Consider the following 22,548-nt stretch of genomic DNA (forward strand, 5'->3'; position numbering starts at 1 on the left):
GAAGACCAAAACATACAGCCAAAAGAAGTCAACAAAGTCAAAGAGCCTACATCAAAAGCCTCCAAGAAAAACATGAACTGGTCTCAGGCCATGGAAGAGCTCAAAAAGGATTTGGAAAAGCAAGTAAGAGAAGTAGAGGAAAAATTGGGAAGAGAAATCAGAAGGATGCAAGAAAACTATGAAAAACAAGTCAATGACTTGCTAAAGGAGACCCTAAAAATACTGAAGAAAATAACACCTTAAAAAATAGACTAACTCAAATGGCAAAAGAGCTCCAAAAAGCCAATGAGGAGAAGAATGCCTTGAAAGGTAGAATTAGCCAAATGGAAAAGGAGGTCCAAAAGACCACTGAAGAGAGTACTACCTTAAAAATTAGATTGGAGCAAGTGGAAGCTAGTGACTTTATGAGAAATTCAGATATTATAAAACAGAACCAAAGGAATGAAAAAATGGAAGACAATGTGAACTATCTCATTGGAAAAACCATTGACCTGGAAAATAGATGCAAGAGAGATAATTTAAAAATTATTGGACTACCTGAAAGCCATGATCAAAAAAGAGCCTAGATATCATCTTTCAAGAAATTATCAAAGAGAACTGCCCTGATATTCTAGAGCCAGAGGGTAAAATAGAAATTGAAAGAATCCACCAATTGCCTCCTGAAAAAGACACCAAGAAGAAGACTCCTAGGGACATTGTTGCCAAATGCCAGAGCTCCCAGATCAAGGAGAAAATACTACAAACATCCAGAATGAAATAATTTGATTATTGAGGAAACACAATCAGAATAACACAAGATCTGGCAGCTTCAACATTAAGGAATCAAAGGGCTTGGAATATGGTATTCCAGAGGTCAATGGAGCTAGGATTAAAACCAAGAATCACCTACCCAGCAAAACTGAGTATCATGCTCCAAGGCGAAATATGGATTTTCAATAAAATAGAGGACTTTCAAGCTTTCTCAGTGAAAAGACCAGAGCTGAATAGAAAATTTGACTTTCAAACACAAGAATCAAGAGAAGCATGAAAAGTTAAACAAGAAAGAGAAATCATAAGGGACTTACTAAAGCTGAACTGTGTTGTTTACATTCCTACATGGAAAGATGATGTGTATAATTCAAGAGACCTCAGTATTAGTTTAGCTGAAGGGAATATACATACACACACACACATACACACATATATATATATATATATATATATATATATATATATACACACATACATATATATGTATATGTATGTTTATGCATATATATGTATATATATGTTTATACATATATATGTGTGTGTGTGTGTGTATATATATATATATATATATATATAGAGAGAGAGAGAGAGAGAGAGAGACAGAGACAGAGAGAGACAGAGAGAGACAGAGGTCACAGGGTGAGTTGAATATGAAGGGATGTTATCTAAAAAAATCAAATTTAGGGATGAGAGAGGAATATGTTGAGAGAGTGAGAAAGGGAGAGATAGAATGGGGTAAATTATCTCACATAAAAGTGGCAAGAAAAAGCACTTCTATAAGAAGGGAAGAGGGGGCAGGTGAGGGGGAATGAGTGAATCTTGCTCTCATCAGATTTGACCCGAGGAGGGAATAACATACACACTCAATTGGGTATCTTACCCCACACGAAAGGAGGAGTAAGGGGATAAAAAGGGGGGATGATAGAAGGGAGGGCAGATGGGGGAGGAGGTAATCAAAAGCAAACACTTTTGAAAAGGCACAGTGTCAAGGAAGAAAACTGAATAAAGGGATATAGGATAGGAAGGAACAAAATATAGTTAGTCTTTCACAACATGAGTATAGTGGAAGGGTTTTACATAATGATACACATGTTGCCTATGTTGAATTGCTTGCCTTCTTAGGGAGGGTGGATTGGGAGGGGAGAGGGGGGAGAATTTGGAACTCAAAGTTTTAAAATCAGATGTTCAAAAACAAAAAATTGTTTGTGCATGCTACTAAAAAGTAAGATACACAGGCAATGAGGCGTAGAAATTTATTTTGCCCTACAAGAAAGGAAGGGAAAAGGGGATGGGAGGGGAGTGGGGTGATAGAAGGGAGGGCTGACTGGGGAACAGGGCAACCAGAATATATGCCATCTTAGAGTGGGGAGGAGGGTAGAAATGGAGAGAAAATTTGTAATTCAAACTCTTGTGAAAATCAATGCTGAAAACTAAATATATTAAATAAATAAATTAAATAAAAAAACAATTCAGAGAGGAAAAACTAAAGCAATGTGAAATAACCATTTTTACTATAATATAAAGTTGAATGCATAGCCCATTGAGCTGTCCTATCACTACTACCACTACTACTACTACTATGACTACTACTAATATGACTACTACTATGATAACAATGACTACTACTACTACTACTACATAATATTAATAAAATGCTTTAAGCCTTCCAAAATATTTTATAAATATTTTCTCATTCTATTCTGACAATACCCCTGGAAGGTAGGTACTGTTATTGTTCTTATTTTACAGATGAGAAAACTGAGACATGTGGAGGTAAAGTAATTTGTCCAGGATCACACAGCATGCTATCTTCAACACTCATTGTATTTGGATAATGTTTTTTGTCCCAGAACTGAATAGGAGGAAGGAAGTGAGCTAGATCGCTTTTGGGGAATTTTTATAGTAGTTTCAATGGCCACAATTGACTCCCAGAATCAAAACTCCACATTCTTAACCCAATATTTTTTGGTTGTGCTATATCTCTACAAATCATAGAATACCACTATTTCTGAATAGTCCAAAGCAGTTACCCAAAAGAAAATGGAGATACATATGGTAGGTGTAAGTAGTCTTTGGAATATTACCAACAATGACTTATGTGAAATATGTGGCATAAAATATATCACCTAGGAGATGTACAATTAAAAATGTAAGTAAGCTGGTCTTATAGTAAAAAAAAAAAACAATAATCATTGGATTTTCTGTACGTATTCTGAGTTCATCAATTTGCTTGTGTAACCAAATCATTCATTTGGATGGTCCTCATCCCATTCTTTCCCCATTAGAATTGTGATTATGTCACCAGAATTTAATTCTAAAGAATCCCCCAACGCTTTTGATCCAATTTCCCCATTCGATCCACAGATGGGAGAATTTTATATACTTCTCTTCAAATTCTGAAACTTCAAACAAAAATGCTTAGAGCATATGTGAGTCTGTTATAACATTTCACTCCTTCTCTATCTTAAACTCTAGAATAACTTGGTCACTATCTCCCAAGGTCACTCTTTTCAGCAACCAGTTCTTCATCATTTACCAACTTATTCTTCCTGATTGGTCAGAGGCAGATCCAGAATGGCAATCCCCACCCCCACCCCAACATTAGTTTATTCACCTCCTAAAAGATCAAATTACCATCAAAGGAAATCAAGAATCTCTCAGCTGCTTGGTATTTGACTAAAAGAGACCTCCTGCCAACCACCAAGGAGTTGGAGGCCCTAATTAAAATTTTCTCTCCAGTGAGGCTGATCAGCATTTCTTCATCCAAACATTCAAGCTATTCTTGGAGACTGTAGTACATATATCATTGTATTCTTTGTTCTCTTTCCATTGTCGCTTACTCAAATGTGTGACACTATGACTACCTCCTTCAAATTCACAGATCTCCACAAAAATGAAAATCCTCTTGATGGATGATTCTACTCCGCCTCCCCCTCCACCTAATGTGCTACTTGTATACTTTCATTTACTATATGCCAGCCTTGAGTCTCATCCTACACATTTTCCATGATACTTAAGAAATCGTATTAACTTCTCCATCATAATATCATAGGATCACAGGTTCATAGAATTAGAGCTGGAAGGAACCTTAGACATAACCTAGTCCACCTCCATGCTCTCCCTTATTTTACAGAGAGGCCAAATACCAGCCCAAAGTCAAATAGTAAATAGTAAAGCCATGTCCTGTAGCTCCAAATACTCTAATTCCAAGAACCAGCTAGGTGGCACAATGGTTATAATGCTGGACCTGGAGTCAGCAAGACCTGAGTTCAAATTCTTGCTGTCTGACCCTGGTCAAGTCACTTGACTTGTTTGCCTCAGTTTCCTCATTGGTAAAATGGAGGTGATAATATCACTTACCTCCCAGGGTTCTGAAGATAAAATGAGATACTATTTGTAAGGCAGAACATAGATAATAGCCATTATTATTATATTATTAATTCAGTTGGTTTATTTCCTATAGTTGACATATTGGCATACTAGACACTGACCCTATGATTATAATTTTTCCAAGTTTTGTTGATGCCTTTGGTTTTTGTATTCAAAATATGTTCCCAATAAATATGTTCAACCTGAGAACCCTTTGAGTAACACAGTCAAGCTAAATCAACTAATATGCTGACTATGTTCTACACGGAATGTTGCATTCTGTACCTAAAACTCCCATCCCCATTGAGAATGAGGTGGTGCATTTCTTAATCTGCATGCTAGAACCAATAGTAGAGTTTACTTTTAATTTGATTTCACTTCCTTTTAGTGTTTTTTAAATATATATTATCATAGTCATTGGTTATTTTATTTCCCTAGTTCTGCTTTCTTTGTTCCCCATCAGTTCATAATAAATCTTCCCTTTGTTTCTCTGAATTTCACCCACTAAGGTTGGCGTGTCTTTTTTTTTTCTCTGACATTGGCTCAGACCCTCATTGGCTGTGTTCTCTCCTGTTTGTTAAGGAGTCAGTGACTAGCACTCTTGATTCCATTGAACAATGGATTACTTTTACAAAGGTATATTTACTTCAAAGATATAGCAAATAAACATACAAGAATTTCCCTAAATGTCTCAGAAGAATACTCTCCCTGTACCACCTCAGGCTCTGGGAAAGTAGATGCAAAACTTAGCTCAGTTTCTGCATAGCACTGGGCCCACCAAGTTCATGTCCAGAGGTAATACAGATCAATCCGTCTACTGGGTTGAAATCTCAAAGCTTGTTCCCAAGGATGACTCTTGCTCCTGAAGGCATCAGTGCTGTGCTGGATAACATGAGAAACTCAGTCTGGGTTCTGACTTCTGAATTTCCGTGGCTTGTTCTCCCAAAGTTGGAGACTCCGTTCCTTTCACCAGATGTCATGAACTAAGTAGTCGAAGAAATCCTCTGCAAGCAAATGAGGCAAAGATGGCCAGTTAAATTTGACAAGACTTTTTGAATTCCTCTGCAGCTGATCAAAAAGGCTCATCCTCAACATGTTGTTAGCTGACTGGAACCAATTATGGAATGCCCACACCTGAGCTAGTCTCTCCCAGGCTGTTCACTTACACATCACAGATCTCTCAGAAACAGCTCCCGAGTGTCCTCTATATGAAGATGCCATCTTAGAAAGTTGAGGGAGTCTGCATATATCTATTATACTCAAGGAACAACAATCAGTTCAGAGTCTTTCCCCAGTTGATGGCTACCCACTTTGTTCACAGGATTTTGCTACCACGAAAAGCATCTCTATGAATGTTTACTTTATAGAAAGCCTTTCTTCCTATTATTAACTTCCTTGAGAGTACAGGTGTACCTTGTTTTATTGTCCTTAGCTTTATTGTGCTTCATAGATGTTGCGTTTGGTATTTTTTTTTGTTTATTTTGTTTGGTTTTTACAAATTGAAGTGTTGTGGCAACCCTGTGTCAAGCAAGTCTACTGGCGCCATTTTTTTTCCAACAGCATGTGCTCATAGTGTCTATGTCACAATTTAGTAATTTTGGCAATATTTCAGACTTTTTCAATCTTATTATGTCTGTTATGGTCATCTGTGATCAGTGATCTTTGATGTTCCTATTCTAACTGTTTTGGGACTTCACAAACCATACCCATATAAAACAGTGAACCTAATTGATAAATCTTGTGTGTGTTCTGACTGCTCCACCAACAGAATTTTTTCCCTGCCTCACTCCCTCTCCTTAGGCTTTCCTTTTCTCTAAGACACAACAATATTGAAAAAATGTTACATAAACTTAGTCGGTAAAGCAGCAGCAGGATTTGAAGGGATTGACTTCAATTTCAAAAGAAGCTCTACCATGGGTCAAATGCTATCAAACAGCATATCAATCCATGTGCCAAACTTCATTGTCACAGCTGCTCCAACCTTCGGCAGCCACCACCCTGATCAGTCAACAGCCGTCGACATTGAGGTAAGACCAGCAATACAACTTGCTGAAGGCTCAGATGATGATTAGCATTTTTTTAGCAATAAAGTATTTTTAAATTAAGATATGCAAATTTGGGGGTTTTTTAGACATAATACTATTGCACACTTAACAGACTACAGTATAGTGTAAACATAACTTTTGTAGGCACTGGACAACCAAAACATTTTTCTGTGACTTGCTTTATTGCAGTGGTTGGGAACCAACCCCATGATATCTCTGAGGTATACCTGTACAAGCACGTGGTGGGATCACTGGGCTGAAGGATAAGAAGAGCTTAGTAACTTTCTCAAATTATCCCAAATTATTTCCAAGAGTGGCTGGCCCACTTCCTAGCTCCATCAACAGAGAATCTGTGTGCTTGCTCTATAACTGAGCATCATTTCTTCTCTCCCCTGTCCTTGTTTACTGCAAAATACTGAGCGTTTTTAGTGCTACTTCTCCTATTTTCATTTCCTTTGGGATTGCCTTGACTAGCTTCAATCAAGCTGTTCAGTACACTGAAAGTCATAAATGAATCTGTAAGTTATCTTTTCAAGGACAAGACTGATTCTGACATGTTTGTATGACATTAACAATCATCACGTACAACTCAAATAAATTATTTTCCCCCACAGGGTTTATCAGGTTGCTTCCATAGAAATGTGGATGTTTACACTTCAGTCATATATGTTCATTCAGGCCTTTAAAATCTCTAAGCAAGTCATAATCTTTATAAATACTGAAAATGTGACTTGCTGCATTAACCACATATTTCTTGAGGTTACTGGAGCTTTGCGGAAACTGAAATGATGCTCTTGATAGGAAATGCCATGGTAGAAATTGTGGGGATGTCAATGTAATTGTCCTCCCTTCCCTTCCACCCCTGCCCCCCATACTCAAGCAAGGCCTGCCTCCTTTCAGGGTCAGCCTACTGGGGACATGCCCAGGGAGATTATATGTGTCTTCCTACCTAGCAGCAAACATTCATTATTAAGCATCACTTGTGTGCAGAGGACTGCGCTAGATTCTTGGAAATGAACAAAGTTTAGGTAAGATGCTATCCATCACTTCATATAGTGCATAATAATAAATAACTATATCAATTGTAGGGATCTTGATCTACCATCCCCTGGGGGAGCAATAGAGGGAGGAAGAGGGGTGTTACAGTAGATAAAACCATAGGCCTGGAGTCAGAAAGAGCCCAGTTCAAATTTAGCCTTAGATATTAGCTATGTGACCCTGGATAATTCACAGCCTCTCTTTGCTTCAGTTTCCTCAAGTGTAAAATGGGGATAATAAGAGCATCTCCCTCATGGTGTTGTTTGAGGATCGAACGATAATCATTGCAAAATGCTTAGCACAGTGTTCGACACATAGTAGGCACAATACAAACGTTCATTCCCTTTTTTTCCCCTACTCCCTTCCTAGCAGAGTTGCATCCCATGGAACCAGAAAGTGACCAGGAGGCCAAATGATGCTTTGCCTCCATTTCCCTTGAGGGCAGGGACAAACATTCTTTTACAGTGTCTAGCACAATTCCACTCCTTCTGTTGCTCAGTGAACAGCATTGGATGGTGGTTTACTATTTGACATTTTCAGCAATGTCTGATCCTCTTAGAAATCCATTCAATTGTTTGCTTCAAAAATGCCTCCAAGGCAGTAAATCCCTCCAGGTTGTGGCTTCAGAACATGTGATAGCCTCTTATCTATTTTCAGTCCTTTTAAATTCCTCTTTATTCTTGTGGTTTGGGACAGGTGAGAGGGCAGCACCTGAATGGCTGCTACTCACCATTCATTATCTAATATATCTGTATTAAACCCCAAAAAAGGAAAGAAAGAAAAAAAAAGCTCAATTGTTTCTTTCCTTCCAGGGATAGAGACCTCCCTTCACCCTTTATGCCTCTGATCATTTCTGCTGCCCTTTTCTGAACCTTCACTTTGTCAGCTCTACTTTCTTTGAGGCAGGATGATCAAAGCAGCACTAAGCATGCCAGCAATTTTTACAATAAATAGCATTTTCTGGGTTATTTTTCCTTCCTATGTTAATGCAACCCAGCCACCTTTCTAGATCTTTAAAACCACCCCAGTATATTTGCTGTCTGGCTCCGTTGCAGGCAGAAAAAAAAATCAGTTCATATTAGACCAGAAGCAAGCCCAATTCTTGCCCCATTTGCAAACCGAAACTGTAGCTAATATTTTTGGAACTTTGAAAAACTTCAGTAAAGTCTATTCTTCACATTCGCTTGAATTTCCCTGGAAAAAAAAATTGAGGCTGGTCTGATCTCTAGTCACTTACGTATTAAGACTTTAAAGCCTAATGCAATGTAAAATACTGACTTCTGGTGGCAAACCCTCTCTCATTCCATCCCAAGCTGTATCACCTCCCTGAGTTCCCATCTCTTCCTCACTAGCACCCTACCCAAGTCCTCTCTGTCCAATTGTCTGACCCCAATCATGCCTGAAACTTTATTTTCTACCCATCTTCAAAATCCTCCATCTCTGTCTCTGTCTTTCTCTCTGTCTGTCTGTCTGTCTGTCTGTCTGTCTCTCTCTCTCTCTCTCTCTCTCTCTCTTGCCATTTTCTTGCTGACTAAGATGATGGAGACATACAGGTTAATAGACTCAGTGCAAGTCCAGCTTCAAACAACAGCATCTCAAGGTTGACAAAGGTCAAGCATCCACTTGATATATGTGCGTGTGTATATACACCCCTGCATATGCACATGCATACATATATGCATATCCATATGTACATTGTAGACACAAACGTCCATATACACATGTGTGTATATATATATGTATACACATCCTATGCCAGCACTAATGTTCTGGGCTACCATGTCATATGGTTGACTCATACTCTGTTGTTGTTGTAGCTCATTTTTTTCAGTCATGTCTGACCCTTTGTGACCTCTTTTGGGCTTAGTGATTTACCATTTCCTTCTCCAGCTCATTTTACAGATGAGGAAACTGAGGCAAACAGAATTAGTGACTTGCCCAGGGTCACACAACTAGTAAATATCTGAGTTCAGATTTGAACTTAAGAAGATGAGTCTTTCTGACTCAGAGCCTGAAATTCTATCCACTGTGCTTTCTAGCTGCTTTGATAATCTTTTTTTTTAATATATTTAGTTTTCAGCATTGATTTTCACAAGAGTTTGAATTACAAATTTCCTCCCCATTTCTACCCTCCCCCCCACTCCAAGATGGCATATATTCTGGTTGCCCTGTTCCCCAGTCAGCCCTCCCTTCTGTCACCCCACTCCTCTCCCATCCCCTTTTCCCTTCCTTTCTTGTAGGGCAAGATAAATTTCTACGCCACATTGCCTGTGTATCTTATTTTCTAGTTGCATGCAAAAACTTTTCTTTTTGTTTTTGAGCATCTGTTTTTAAAACTTTGAGTTCCAAATTCTCTCCCCTCTTCCCTTCCCACCCACCCTCCCTAAGAAGTCAAGCAATTCAACATAGGCCACATGCATATCATTATGTATAATGCTTCCACAATACTCATGTTGTGAAAGACTCACTATATCTTGCTCCTTCCTAACCTATCCCTCTTTATTGAATTTTCTCCCTTGATCCTGTCCCCTTTTGAAAGTGTTTGTTTTTGATTACCTCCACCCATCTGCCCTCCCTTCTATCATTCCCCCCTTTTTTATCTTCTTCTTCCTCCTTTTTTCCTGTGGGGTAAGTTACCCAATTGAGTATGTTTGGTATTCCCTCCTCAGGTCAAATCTGATGAGAGCAAGATTCACTCATTCCCCCTCACCTGACTTCTCTTCCCTTCCTACAGAACTGCTTTTTCTTGCCACTTTTATGTGAGATAATTTACCCCATTCTATCTCTCCTTATCTCCCTCTCTCAATATATTCCTCTCTCATCCCTTAATTTTATTTTATTTCTTTTAGATATCTTCCTTTCATCTTTACTTCACCCTGTGCCCTCTCTCTCTCTCTCTCTCTCTCTCTCTCTCTCTGTATATATATATATATATATATATATATATATATATACACATATATCATAAACACACACACACACACATATATATATATATATATATATATATATATATATGAATATTCCCTTCAGCTACCCTAATACTGAGGTCTCATGAATCATACACATCATCTTTCCACGTAGTAATGTAAACAAAACAGTTCAACTTTAGAGAATTTCTGTTTCTTGATTACCTTTTCATGCTTCTCTTGATTCTTGTGTTTGAAAGTCAAATTTTCTATTCAGCTCTGGTCTTTTCACTGAGAAAGCTTGAAAGTCCTCTAATTTATTGAAAATCCATATTTTGCCTTGGAGCATGATACTCAGTTTTGCTGGGTAGGTGATTCTTTGTTTTAATCCTAGCTCCATTGACCTCTGGAAGATCGTATTCCAAGCCCTTCGATCTCTTAATGTTGAAGCTGCTAGATCTTGCATTATTCTGATTATGTTTCCACAATACTCAAATTGTTTCTTTCTGGCTGCTTGCAATATTTTCTCCTTGACCTGGGAGCTCTGGAATTTGGCAACAATATTCCTAGGAGATTTCTTTAGGGGATCTATTTGAGGAGGCGATCGGTGGATTCTTTCAATTTCTATTTTGCCCTGTGGCTCCAGAATATCAGGGCAGTTCTCCTTGATAATTTCTAGAAAGATGATATCTAGGTTCTTTTTTTGATCATGGCTTTCAGGTAGTCCAACAATGTTTAAGTTATCTCTCCTGGATCTATTTTGCAGGTCAGTGGTTTTTCCAAAGAGATATTTTACATTGTCTTCCATTTTTTCATTTCTTTGGTTCTGTTTTATAATATCTTGATTTCTCATAAAGTCACTAGCTTCCACTTGCTCCAATCTAATTTTTAAGGTAGTATTTTCTTCAGTAGTCTTTTGGACCTCCTTTTCCATTTGGCTAATTCTGCCTTTCAAGGCATTCTTCTCCTCATTGGCTTTTTAGAGCTCTTTTGCCATTTGAGTTAGTCTATTTTTTAAAGTGTTGTTTTCTTCAGTGTATTTTTCAGCAATTTTTTGAGTCTCCTTTAGCAAGTCATTGACTTGTTTTTCATGGTTTTCTCACATCCTTCTGATTTCTCTTCCCAATTTTTCCTCTACTTCTCTTACTTGCTTTTCCAAATCCTTTTTGAGCTCTTCCATGGCCTGAGACCAGTTCGTGTTTTTCTTGGAGGCTTTTGTTGTAGGCTCTATGACTTTGTTGACTCCTTCTGGCTGTATGTTTTGATCTTCTTTGTCACCAAAGAAGGATTCCAGAATCTGAGACTGAACCTGGGTGCATTTTCGCTGTCTGGCCAAATTCCCAACCAACTAACTTGACCCTTGAGTTTTTCAGCAGGGCATGACTGCTTGTAGACTAAAGAGTTCTATGTTCCATGCTTGGGGGGGATGCGCCAGCTCTGCCACACCAGCACTCCTCCTTCCCCAAGAACCCCCAACCCGGACTGGGCTTAGATCTTCATCAGGCTGTACACTCCTGCTCTGATCTGCCACTTGATTCCTCCCACCAGCCTGGGGCTGGAAGCAACTGCAGCTGTACTTCTGTAGCTGCCCCACCTCTGCTGCCCCCGGGCTGGTAGCCCAACCGCAAACTCCTTCCACTCCTGCAGCTTTTCCCACTAACCTTCTCTGTTATCTTTGGTGTTTGTGGGTTGAGAAGTCTGGTAACTTCTGCAGCTCACTGATTCAGGGTGCTAGGGCACACTCCACCCAGCTCCTGGTCTGGTTGGTCCGCACCACTCACACTGGGCTCTGCTCCACTCCGCTCTGCTCTGCTCCCAGCTCCATGCGGGATAGACCTCACCCAGAGACCATCCAGGTTGTCCTGGGCTGGAGCCCTGCTTCCCTCTGCTCTTTTGTGGGTTCTGCAGTTCTAGAATTGATTTAGAGCCATTTTTATAGGTTTTTGGAGGGACTTAGAGGGGAGCTCATGCTAGTCCCTATATTTCAGCCACCATCTTGGCTCCACCCGTGCTTTGATAATCTTGCTATTTGCTAAAATCTTATCATATGAACTGTTGCCTAGTTTTGTCTTCCCCATCTTGTACTTGCAAATTTTTGTTTATTCATTTGTTTGTTTTTAGTAGAGTGTGAAACCTTAAATTTATCCTTATTAAATTTTATATCATTAGATTCAGGCCATTGTTCTAGTTTGTCAAGATATTTCAACTTCTGATTTAAGTCAGCCAATATGACTCCCTCACTCCCACAACCCATCTCAACTGATAAATATTTGATCCAGACCTTCATCTAAGTAAAAAGGTGGAATAGAATTTATACCTACCTAAGAAAATCCTTTGGGTTTGTGCGTCTTGACAGTAGACTATAAGTTACACAAGAGCAGGGACTACTTTTTCATGTTTGTCTCCCAAGTGTTTAGAGCACAGCTTTTCACAAAGTTGATGCTTAATGTAGGTCATCCCACCCTCCCCAGGCATGATACAAAGATATTGAGTAAGACCTTTTGTTCTCTCCTGTTTACTGAACAAGGTGTGACATTAATAATGGTTGACATTTATATGCCATTTTAACTTCTATTCTTTTATTGGTGACTTTGGTCTTTACATTATAATCATTTCTGGGAACAATTCCCTCTGCAAAGTTGAACCCTCTCTTGTAATATAGAAAACAAACACACAAAACAACAATTCAGCAAAAGATACTGGATATAGTTATCACTTCTAATGATATACACAAAATTCGGTCATTTCTCTGTAGTAAATAGGATCTGTGTCTATTATGTCAGGACAATTATGGTTTGGCTGGTGTTTTTTGTTTGTTTGTTTTGGTTTTTGCCTTTTTTTACCTACTCAGTGCTTGGAATACTTTAAATTATCTTTTCATTTGTATTATTTTAGTCATGGTGCATGTTATTTTAATTCTACTTATTTCAGCCTGCATCAGTTCATAAAATTCTCCCCATTTTCTCTGAATTCTTCATATTTCTTTATTGCACAATAATAAACCATTGCATTGAAATGCCATTATGCTTTTCAGCCATTCTTCAATCAATAGGCTCCTTTTCTTCCATTTCTATGCAACTACAAAGAATGATGCTATAAAGAATGGCATATGTTTGATCTTTGTCCATATAGTCTATTTTTGGCTGAATCATAGATCCAAGGGTATGGGCAATTTTGTCACTTTTCTTAAATAATTCCAAATTTATATGCAGAAAAGTGGACCAATTGACAATCTAGCCCACAGTGTATTTATGAACCTATCTTTCTATTGCCCCTCCAATAAAGCCTTCTCCAATTGTTCTTCTTTTAAAATTTTTATTGATATATTTTGTTGCTACATTGACTAATTCTTTCTAGTAATCCTCTCCTTTCACAGGAGTCACTCCATATAACAAAGACTATTCTTATCCAATTTTTTGCTCTTTGCCTTCCTATATTTGATCATTAGCTTGATATAAGAAAGGAATATGCTGGTAAATGTATAACAAACAGCTTTGTCTCACTCTTACTCTATCTCTCTTTCTCTCTCTCTCTCTCTCTCTCTCTCTCTCTCTCTCTCTCTCATATGTATACATATACCTACCCACGTATATGTATATATACATATATGTATGTATATACATGCACATACCTACCTTTAAGTTTCATCAGCATTATTAACATTTTCTCCATGGTAGATAATTAACAAAATAATAAATTAAGCCATGATTAATAGTAATTAACAATTCCCAAAGTGTAAATGCCCACATTGAAAACTAAACAATAGGATCCGCAAATGGAGTTCCAGCACAGCCACAAAGTGAAATTTTGGAGTTGTTTAAATTGCATTGTCTTTGCATTTCTCACTATTAATGATTTGGAACATGCTTTCAAAAGTTCATTTATGGTTAGAGATTCTTTTGAAAATCATTCTTATCCCCGTTCTATTGGGGAATGGCTCTTGTTTCTATGTGTGTCTGTCATCCTGGGTGTTCTGTTAATCAGATTTTTATCAGTGAAATATCCTATCACTCTATTGTCTCTTTTCTAACTCTATCTAAATTTATTTTGTCCATGCAAATGCTTTCTAATTTTCCATGTTCCAAATCGTCTTTTGTAAAATCTCTATTCTCTATTACAATAAGAATTCTCTTTCTAGCTATAGTTTTGAAAGGTATCTCTTTCCATTACCTTCTTCCTCTTCCCCCAACCCCAAGTAATCTTTTAAAAATAATTGTCTTCTGTTTTCCATAACCTAAATTTCTCAAGACATCCTCTCCACGCACCAGCAACCAGCCCTCCAACATAACAAAAAGATCAGTTCAGCAAAACAAATCAGTGCATCTTTTGCTATCTTGGCCAATTTGCAAGGCATGAAGTAGAACCTCAGGGTTCTTTTGATTTGCCTTTTTCTCATAAGTGATTTGGATTAATTTTTCTTATGATGACCAAGAGATTCCAATTCTTCTTTTTAGAGCTGTTTGCTCGTCATTTTGATCACTTTTATATCTGGGTGTAGCTTTTTGTCTTTTTGTCTGTATTACTTCTCCACAAATTTTGTGTATCACACCTGTATCAGAGATATTTGATATTTTTCCCAATTAGCCATTTCTCTTCTAATCCTATTTGCCATAATTTGGATAGTGCAAAAGCTTTTCAACTTCATGAAATAAAAATTATCTATTTTTATTATCACCTTTGCCTCTTGTTAAGAGTTTTCTTTTTAGTCATAGGTGTGAATGCACTGGATCTCCTTTTCTTTAAAGCTTTTTTTATGTTTTATATGATCTTTAATACTGAGGACATGCATCCATTGCAAACTTATTATAGTATATCGTATAAGAAGCTGGTCTAAATCTAATTTCAGACAAACTCCTTTCCAGTTTCCCAATAGCCCTTGTCTAAAAAGGAATCTTTTATCTAGTAATTTATGTTTTGGGGTTTATCAAGCATTAAATTATAGTATACAGCTGCTTCTGTTTCTTGCTTATTTAGACTGTTGTACTATTCCTTTTATTTTTTTTAACCAGTACCAAGTGGTTTTGATGACCATGGCTTTAAGTATGTGGTTTGAGGTCTGCTAATGCTTTACCTACTTTGCAGATACTTTTTCTCAGTATTTCCTTGGAGATCCTAGACAATTTTATTATTGTTTTATCTACTTCCTATTCCTTCTCCAATTTGATTGTTTTTAATCACTTAATCTGTAATTAATTAAGGTTGCATTAAGTGTATGTCTTATTGCCAGGATCAAATTATGAATGGTGAGTATCTCTTCATTTATTTTAGTCTTACTTTATTTCTGCCAAGGGTATTTTATAGTTCCATTTATGTAAAGTGTATGTGTGAGCATGTGAATGTGTTTACATGTGTTAGCAGGTTAAACTCCAGAATTTAGGAGCATTTTTAACTTGGTTGGATGGAATTTCTCTTACCATTTCTTCTCAGATATTACTATGTAGAAATGCAATGATTTTTGTGGATATCTTGTGTTTCTTATGCTTTTAGTAAAACTATTAATAATCTCAATTAGTTTCTTCACTGATTCTCAGGGGTCTTCTAAGTGAGATATCATGTAATTTGCAAATAGGAATAATTGTATCCCATGCTGACATTCATATATTATATTTTGTTTTCTCATCTTTTTACTATACGCAGTCTTTCTAGAACTATAAAGTGGGGGAAAGAGCTCCCTTCATTTATCCTATTTGTACTGTTAAACCTAATGTTTCTCTTTTGCAAATGATGCTAACTCTCTATTTAAGCTATATGATTTTGATCATATTAAAGAATGACACTTCCATGCCTAAGTTTTTTAGTTATTCTTTTAAACCTGAGTGCTCTATTTTTCGAAGGCTTTTAATATATTCACTGAAATGATCATGTGGTTTCTGTTAATATTTGTTATTTACATGATTAAACATGCTCATTGTCTAATGTTGAACCATCTTTTACCCCTGGTATGAATCCAGTGTGGTCATAGTGAATTATTTTTGCATATATTGCTTTAGTTTTCTTGAAAGAATTTTATTCTTAATATTAACATCTATATTGATGAACAATATTTGTCTAATAACATCTTTCACTGTTCTCCTTGGTTTGGGATCTTACTTATTTCATAAAAAGGAATTTGGAAGAATATGTATGATTCTATTTTGAGAATATTTTTTGTAGCATGGGTATTAATTTGTTTCTAAATATTTCCTGGAATTCACTTGTTAATCTGTCTGGCCCGGTTTTTTTCATTCCTGCTTTATTAATTCATTAATGACTTTTGTTTTGTTTTGATATTGAGGTCTTAACATATCTATTGTTTTATTGGTTTGGTTATTTTATAATTTTGTAGCTAATCATCCATTTTTTTTGAATTTTTATGTTTTGACTTATGATGAAAAATGCTATCCACCTCCAGAGAAAGAACTGATGGAGTCTAAATGTGTATTGAAGCATACTTTTTTTTACTTAATTTTTATTGGTCTTGAGGTGTGTTTTTTTTTAAAAAAATTGGTCTGTTTTCTTTTACAACTTGGCTTATATGAAAATATGTTTTGCATGACTGCACATGTATAATCTATATCAAATTGCTTGCCTTCTCAAGGAGGGAGATTGGAAGGAGTGGGGGAGAGCATTTGGAACTCAGAATTAAAAATAAGCAAATGTTAAAAATTGTTTTTACATGTAATTGGAAAAATTATATATAAAAAAGGAATTCCTATCTTTTGCTGGCATCTAATTGTACATTGTACATAGTTTCTGTTGTTCTATTCATTTACTTTCTGTTGTGAATTCACCTTTTTGGATTTTAATTTGTAATCTGATTTTCCTTTCCCTTGTTCATGACACTCGCATTGGGATTATTGCAAAAACTTCCTAATTGTTTCCTTGCTTCTGTTCTCCTTTCCATCCAATGCTGCCAAAATTACATCCCTAAAACACATCTTTGACTATGTTGCTCTCCTACTTAAGAAGCTCCAAGTGGTTCCCTCCTGCCATCAGGATAAAACAGAAACTTCTCCATTTGGGATTTAAAGCCCATGATAATCTGTTTCTAGACTACTCTTTCATGACTGTTGTACAGGATACCACCTTCTTGGCCACAACCTTCCAGTCAAATTGGTTCCATACAACTTTCCATCTCCCATTTCTGTTTTTGTATAGACTGCTCCACCTGCCTGAAATAACAATGCTTCAAGGTTTCAAAGTGCTTTACTGTTATCTCATTTGTTTCTAATAACAACTTTGTAAGGCAAGTGCTAGTATCCCCATCTTACAGATGGGAAAACAGATGCACAGAGGTTAAGTGATTTGCCCAAGGTCACATAGCTAGTAAGTGTTTAAAGCAGGATTTGAATCCAAGTCTTCCTGACTCCAAGTTTCAGGGCTTTATCCACTGGGCCACCTAGCTTCTCCATGTCTTAGAATATTTAGCTTTCTTCCATATGAGGCCTTTTCTAACCTATCCAGTTGTTCGAGCCTCTATTATATTCCTTCATACCTCATTACTGTGTAATTGCTTTTATAGATTTTATATTTACTCTGCTTGCCTCACTTTACTCAAATGCAAAATATGGATAATAATAGCACCTACTTCTCAGGGCTGTTGTGAAGATAAAGTGAGATAATATTTGTAAAAATGTTCATACAGTTCATAGTAGGTGCTATATAAATGCATATAGTAGGTGCTATATAAATATTGATTCTCTTTTCAATACACATTGTTTACCTTAACAAAATGTAAGCTTCTTGAGGATAGGAACAACTGTTTTTGGTTTTGAATCCACAGAGCCTATCATAGTGCCAGACCCAGCATAGATGTTTAAGGTGATTTTTAATTTTTAAATGGAACTTAATTGAACTGAATCAAATTAAAGATGTTAAAATAAGGATTAGAACTGAGAATTGGTGATGACATCATTGTAGCTAATATTCACATAATTAAACTGGTTCTTGGACTAGGCCTCTGAAATGGTAGAAGGAACAGTCACTAGTGAAAAAAGAGACAGACCAAGAGACAGACAATGACAGAGAAGCAGAAACACAGAGACATAGAGAAGAAGAGACATTCTCTTTCTCCTTGAGAAAGAGCATCAGAGAAGGAAGAAGAGCAGAAATAGTTCCAAAACTATCTGCTAAAACCAGAATTAGAATAGACTGGGTTCTAAGGGGAGAGGTCTGTATATTCATGTACCCCATTCAAATAAGAAAGACATAAAGTCTGAAGGAAGAGCAATGTGAGGCATGTGGACTGTGTATGGTTGGTCCCTGGGGAAGGTGAAATCACTAGAGGATAATTTTTCTTGACTGTTAATGGAATCAGGTATGAATTTTTTGCATTTTTGTCTGACTAAATAAAATCTACCCTATATTCAATGTCTTGTTAGCCTGGTTTCTTGTATAAGAACTGACAGCCATTTTTTTCCTTTTTGGAAGACATAGAAAAGAGCCAAATTTCTATTACACAAGAAAATCCTAGCTTGTGGCATGAGCCATAGGGTTCCATATTGATAAGCCTTCAAGGGGTGGAGCCAAGATGGCGGAATAAAAGCAAGGACTTGCTTGAGCTCTCCCCCAAACTCTTCCAAGTTCCTGTAAAAAAATGACTCTGAACAAATTCTAGAGTAGCAGAACCCAACAAATGACCAAGTAAAACAAATTTCCAGCCCCAGACAATCTGGAAGGTCAACAGAAAAGGTCTACTGCACTGTTCTGGGAGAGGAGGGCAGACCAATGCTGGCCACATTGGAACAGACTGGGCCCCCCAGAAAACTTGAAGCAGCCCTCAGGGGACTGAATCACTGGCAGTTGTGGTGGTTTCCAGATTTCTCAACCCACAAATGCCAAAGACAACTTTGAAGGTCAGTAGGAAAGGTCTATCAGGACCCGGGTGAGAGAGGAGCACAGTTTGGCCCCAAGCCCTGGGGTTTTGGAGGTGGAGGCAGTGGCAGCAGCAGCAACAGTGGCTGCTTCTGGAGCTCTCAGCCCATAGACAGTGGGGTCCCTGAACAGTCAAGAATTGCAAGGATCACTTTGCTGGTGCTGAGGCAGGATTCCCTTGCTTTGCCCTGCTTGGATCTGGGTTGCAGTCTTGGGTGATGGTCCTGGGGTGAGGCGGAGCACTGGTATGGCAGAGCTTGTAGTGGCAGTGGAGAGAGAGTCCTCCTAGCAGTTTCAAGGCAGAAAAGAGTGCTTGTGGTAACTCAGAGAGCAGAGCACAGGCCAGGAAAGGAATAAACACATCTCCTTTGATCATACCACCTTGGAAGAAGTGAAAATTTATGGACCCCTAGAAGTACCTCTGAAAACAGCTGCACAAAGCCCATGAAGATTCAGAGAATACACCCTTCACAATGGAAGCAGAGTCCTACTTTAACAAAGAGTCAAAAAGTCAAATAACTGGCTGGGAAAATGAGCAGACAGGGTAAAAAAAAGATTATAGAATCTTACTTTGGGGACAAAGAAGATCAAAACATATAACCAGAAGAAGACAACAAAGTCAAAGCTTCTATATCCAAAGCCTCCAGGAAAAACATGAATTGGTTGTATGTCGTGGAAGAGCTCAAAAAGGATTTTGAAAATAAAGTAAGAGAAGTAGAGAAAAATGGGGAAAGAAATGAGAGTGATGCAAGAAAATCATGGAGAATGAGTCAACAGCTTGCTAAAGGAGACCCCAAAAAATACTGAAGAATATAACACCTTAAAAAATAGACTAACCCAAATGGCAAAAGAGGTCCAAAAAGCCAACGAGGAGAAGAATGTGTTAAAAAGCAGAATTGGACAAATGGAAAAGGAGGTCCAAAAGCTCACTGAAGAAATTAATTCCTTAATAATTAGAATGGAGCAAATGGAAGTTAATGACTCTATGAGAAATAAAGAAACTATAAAAACAGAACCAAAAGAATGAAAAAAAATAGAAGACAATGTGAAATATCTCATTAGGAAAGCAACTGACTTGGAAAATAGATCCAGGAGAGATAATTTTAAAATTATTAGACTACCTGAAAGCCATGACCAAAGAAGAGCCTAGACATTATCTTTCAAAAATTTATCAAAGAAAACTGCACTGATATTCTAGAACCAGAAGATAAAATAGAAATTGAAAGAATCCATCAATCACCTCTTGAAAAAGATCCCAAAAGGAAAAATCCTAGGAATATTGTAGCCAAATTCCAGAGTTCCGAGGTCAAGGAGAAAATATTGTAAGCAGCCAGAAAGAAACAATTCAAGTATTGTGGAAACACAATCAGGATAACAGAAGCTTTAGCAGCTTCTACATTAAGGGATCAGAGGGCTTGGAATATGATATTCCAGCAGTCAAAGTAACTGGAATTAAAACCAAAAATCACCTACCCAGAAAAACTGAGTATAATTCTTCAGGGGAAGAAATGGACATTCAGTGAAATAGTGACCTTTCAAGCATTCTTGATGAAAAGATTAGAGCTGAATAGGAAATTTTACTTTCAAACACAAGACTCAAGAGAAACATGAAAAGGTAAAGAGGAAAGAGAAATGATAAGAGACTTATGTTTACATTCCTATATGGAAGGATGATATTTATAATTCATGAGACCTTTCTCAGTATTATGGTAGTAGGAGGGAATCTATATCTATATCTATGTACATATACATACAAGCATATGTAAATACATACATACATACATATACACTCAGGGTGAGTTGAATATGAAGGGATGATATCTAAAAAATAAAATTAAGAGGTGAAAGAGGAGTGTACTGGGAGAAGGAGAAAGGGAGGGGTAGAATGGGGTAAATTATCTACATAAAAGAGGCAAGAAAAAGCTTTTACATTGGAGGGGAAGTTGGGGGAGGTGAGAGGGAATGAGTGAACCTTACTCTCATTGGATTTGGCTTAAGGCGAGAATAACATATACACTCAATTAGGTATAGAAATCTATGTTATCCTACAGGAAAACAGTGTGGAAGGGGTTAAGAGAGGTGGGGGGATGACAGAAGGGAGGACAGATTGGGGAAGGGCAGTCAGAAGCAAACATTTTTGAGGAGAGACAGGGTCAAAGGAGAGAATAGAATAAATGTGGAGCAGAATAGGATGGAGGGAAATATAGTTAGTCTTTCTGAACATGACTATTATGGAAGTATTTTTGCATAACTACATATGTCTAACCTATATCGAATTGCTTGCCTTCTCAATGAGAGTGGGTGGGGAGGGAAGAAAGGAGAGAATTTGGAATTTAAAGTTTTATAAACTAAAGTTAAAAACTGTTTTTACATGCAACTGAGAAATAAAATATACAAGCAGTGGAGTATAGCAATCTATCTTACCCTACAGGAAAACAAAGGCAAAGGGATAAAAGAAGGTGAGAATGATAGAAGGGAGGACAGACTTCGAAAAGGGGTAATCAGAATGCACGCCATCTTGGGGTGAGTGGAGGGGAGAGATGGGGAGAAAATTTGGAACTCAAAATCTTGTGGAAGTAATGTTGAAAACTAAAAATTAATTAATTTTAAAAAGCCCTTCAAGACTGAACCCAATCCATGTGAACCCAGAGTTAATATTTTGTTCCCTAAATTACATAATTTTTTTAAAAAATCTGAATTATATTGAGTTGACTTGCCACCATTGTTTTACTTTCCTTATGTTATGGATTATAGGTACAAGTCAAGCCAACGAGCTTTTTGAATTGACTACATCATGACTGCTATTTGACAGTGGAGTTAGTAGGGAAATTACTCTTTTACTTTATCAGAAGCAAAATATAATAGCTTGCAAAGCTTTCTTTTTCTATAAGATGCCCAGCTAAACTTTGGGGCAGAGAGGGGAAGCAACAAGGAGGTTTTGCAGACTGAACCTTTATTAAATTAAAATCTGGGAAATTTTCATAAAGGCAGAGCAAATTCTCTAAGAAGGGTCATCTAATAAAATCTCCAGACTTGGAGATGATGCTAGGTTGTACAAGTAGAAACACATTTATTTGTTTGTTTTCCATAGTACCTCTAGGAGGAACTTTTAGAAACAGACTACCATGTGTCTTTACATAAGACTTCCACTTCTCGGTTTCCCTGATCCTGTTGTATAGCTTGATTTTTCATCTGCCATTGGTTCACTCTGCATCCCACTAGAGATGAGCTGAAAGATGATCTAGTAAGACAGTTCAAATCTGCAGAGAAATGGGAAATGAGCTATGATACTTTAAAAAATTCCATGATTTCAGCAATATGATTGAGTCATCCACCAATGCAAATCACAATTTATGGATGGATAAGTTGATGGATAGTTTCTTGAATCACTATATTTTTTTAGTCACTATGTCATGTCCAAATGAATCTCTAGTCGAAGACTTTTCCAAATTTTTCTAGACTCAGTAGGGCAGTTGGGTGGCACAGTATATAGAGTGCCAGGCCTGGAGTCAGGAGGACCTGAGTTGAAATCCAGCCTCAGACACTTCCTACCTGTGTAACCCTGGGCAAGTCATTTAACCTTG

This window comes from Trichosurus vulpecula, chromosome 2 (assembly GCF_011100635.1).
Source record: "Trichosurus vulpecula isolate mTriVul1 chromosome 2, mTriVul1.pri, whole genome shotgun sequence".
In the NCBI taxonomy this organism is placed as follows: domain Eukaryota; kingdom Metazoa; phylum Chordata; class Mammalia; order Diprotodontia; family Phalangeridae; genus Trichosurus; species Trichosurus vulpecula.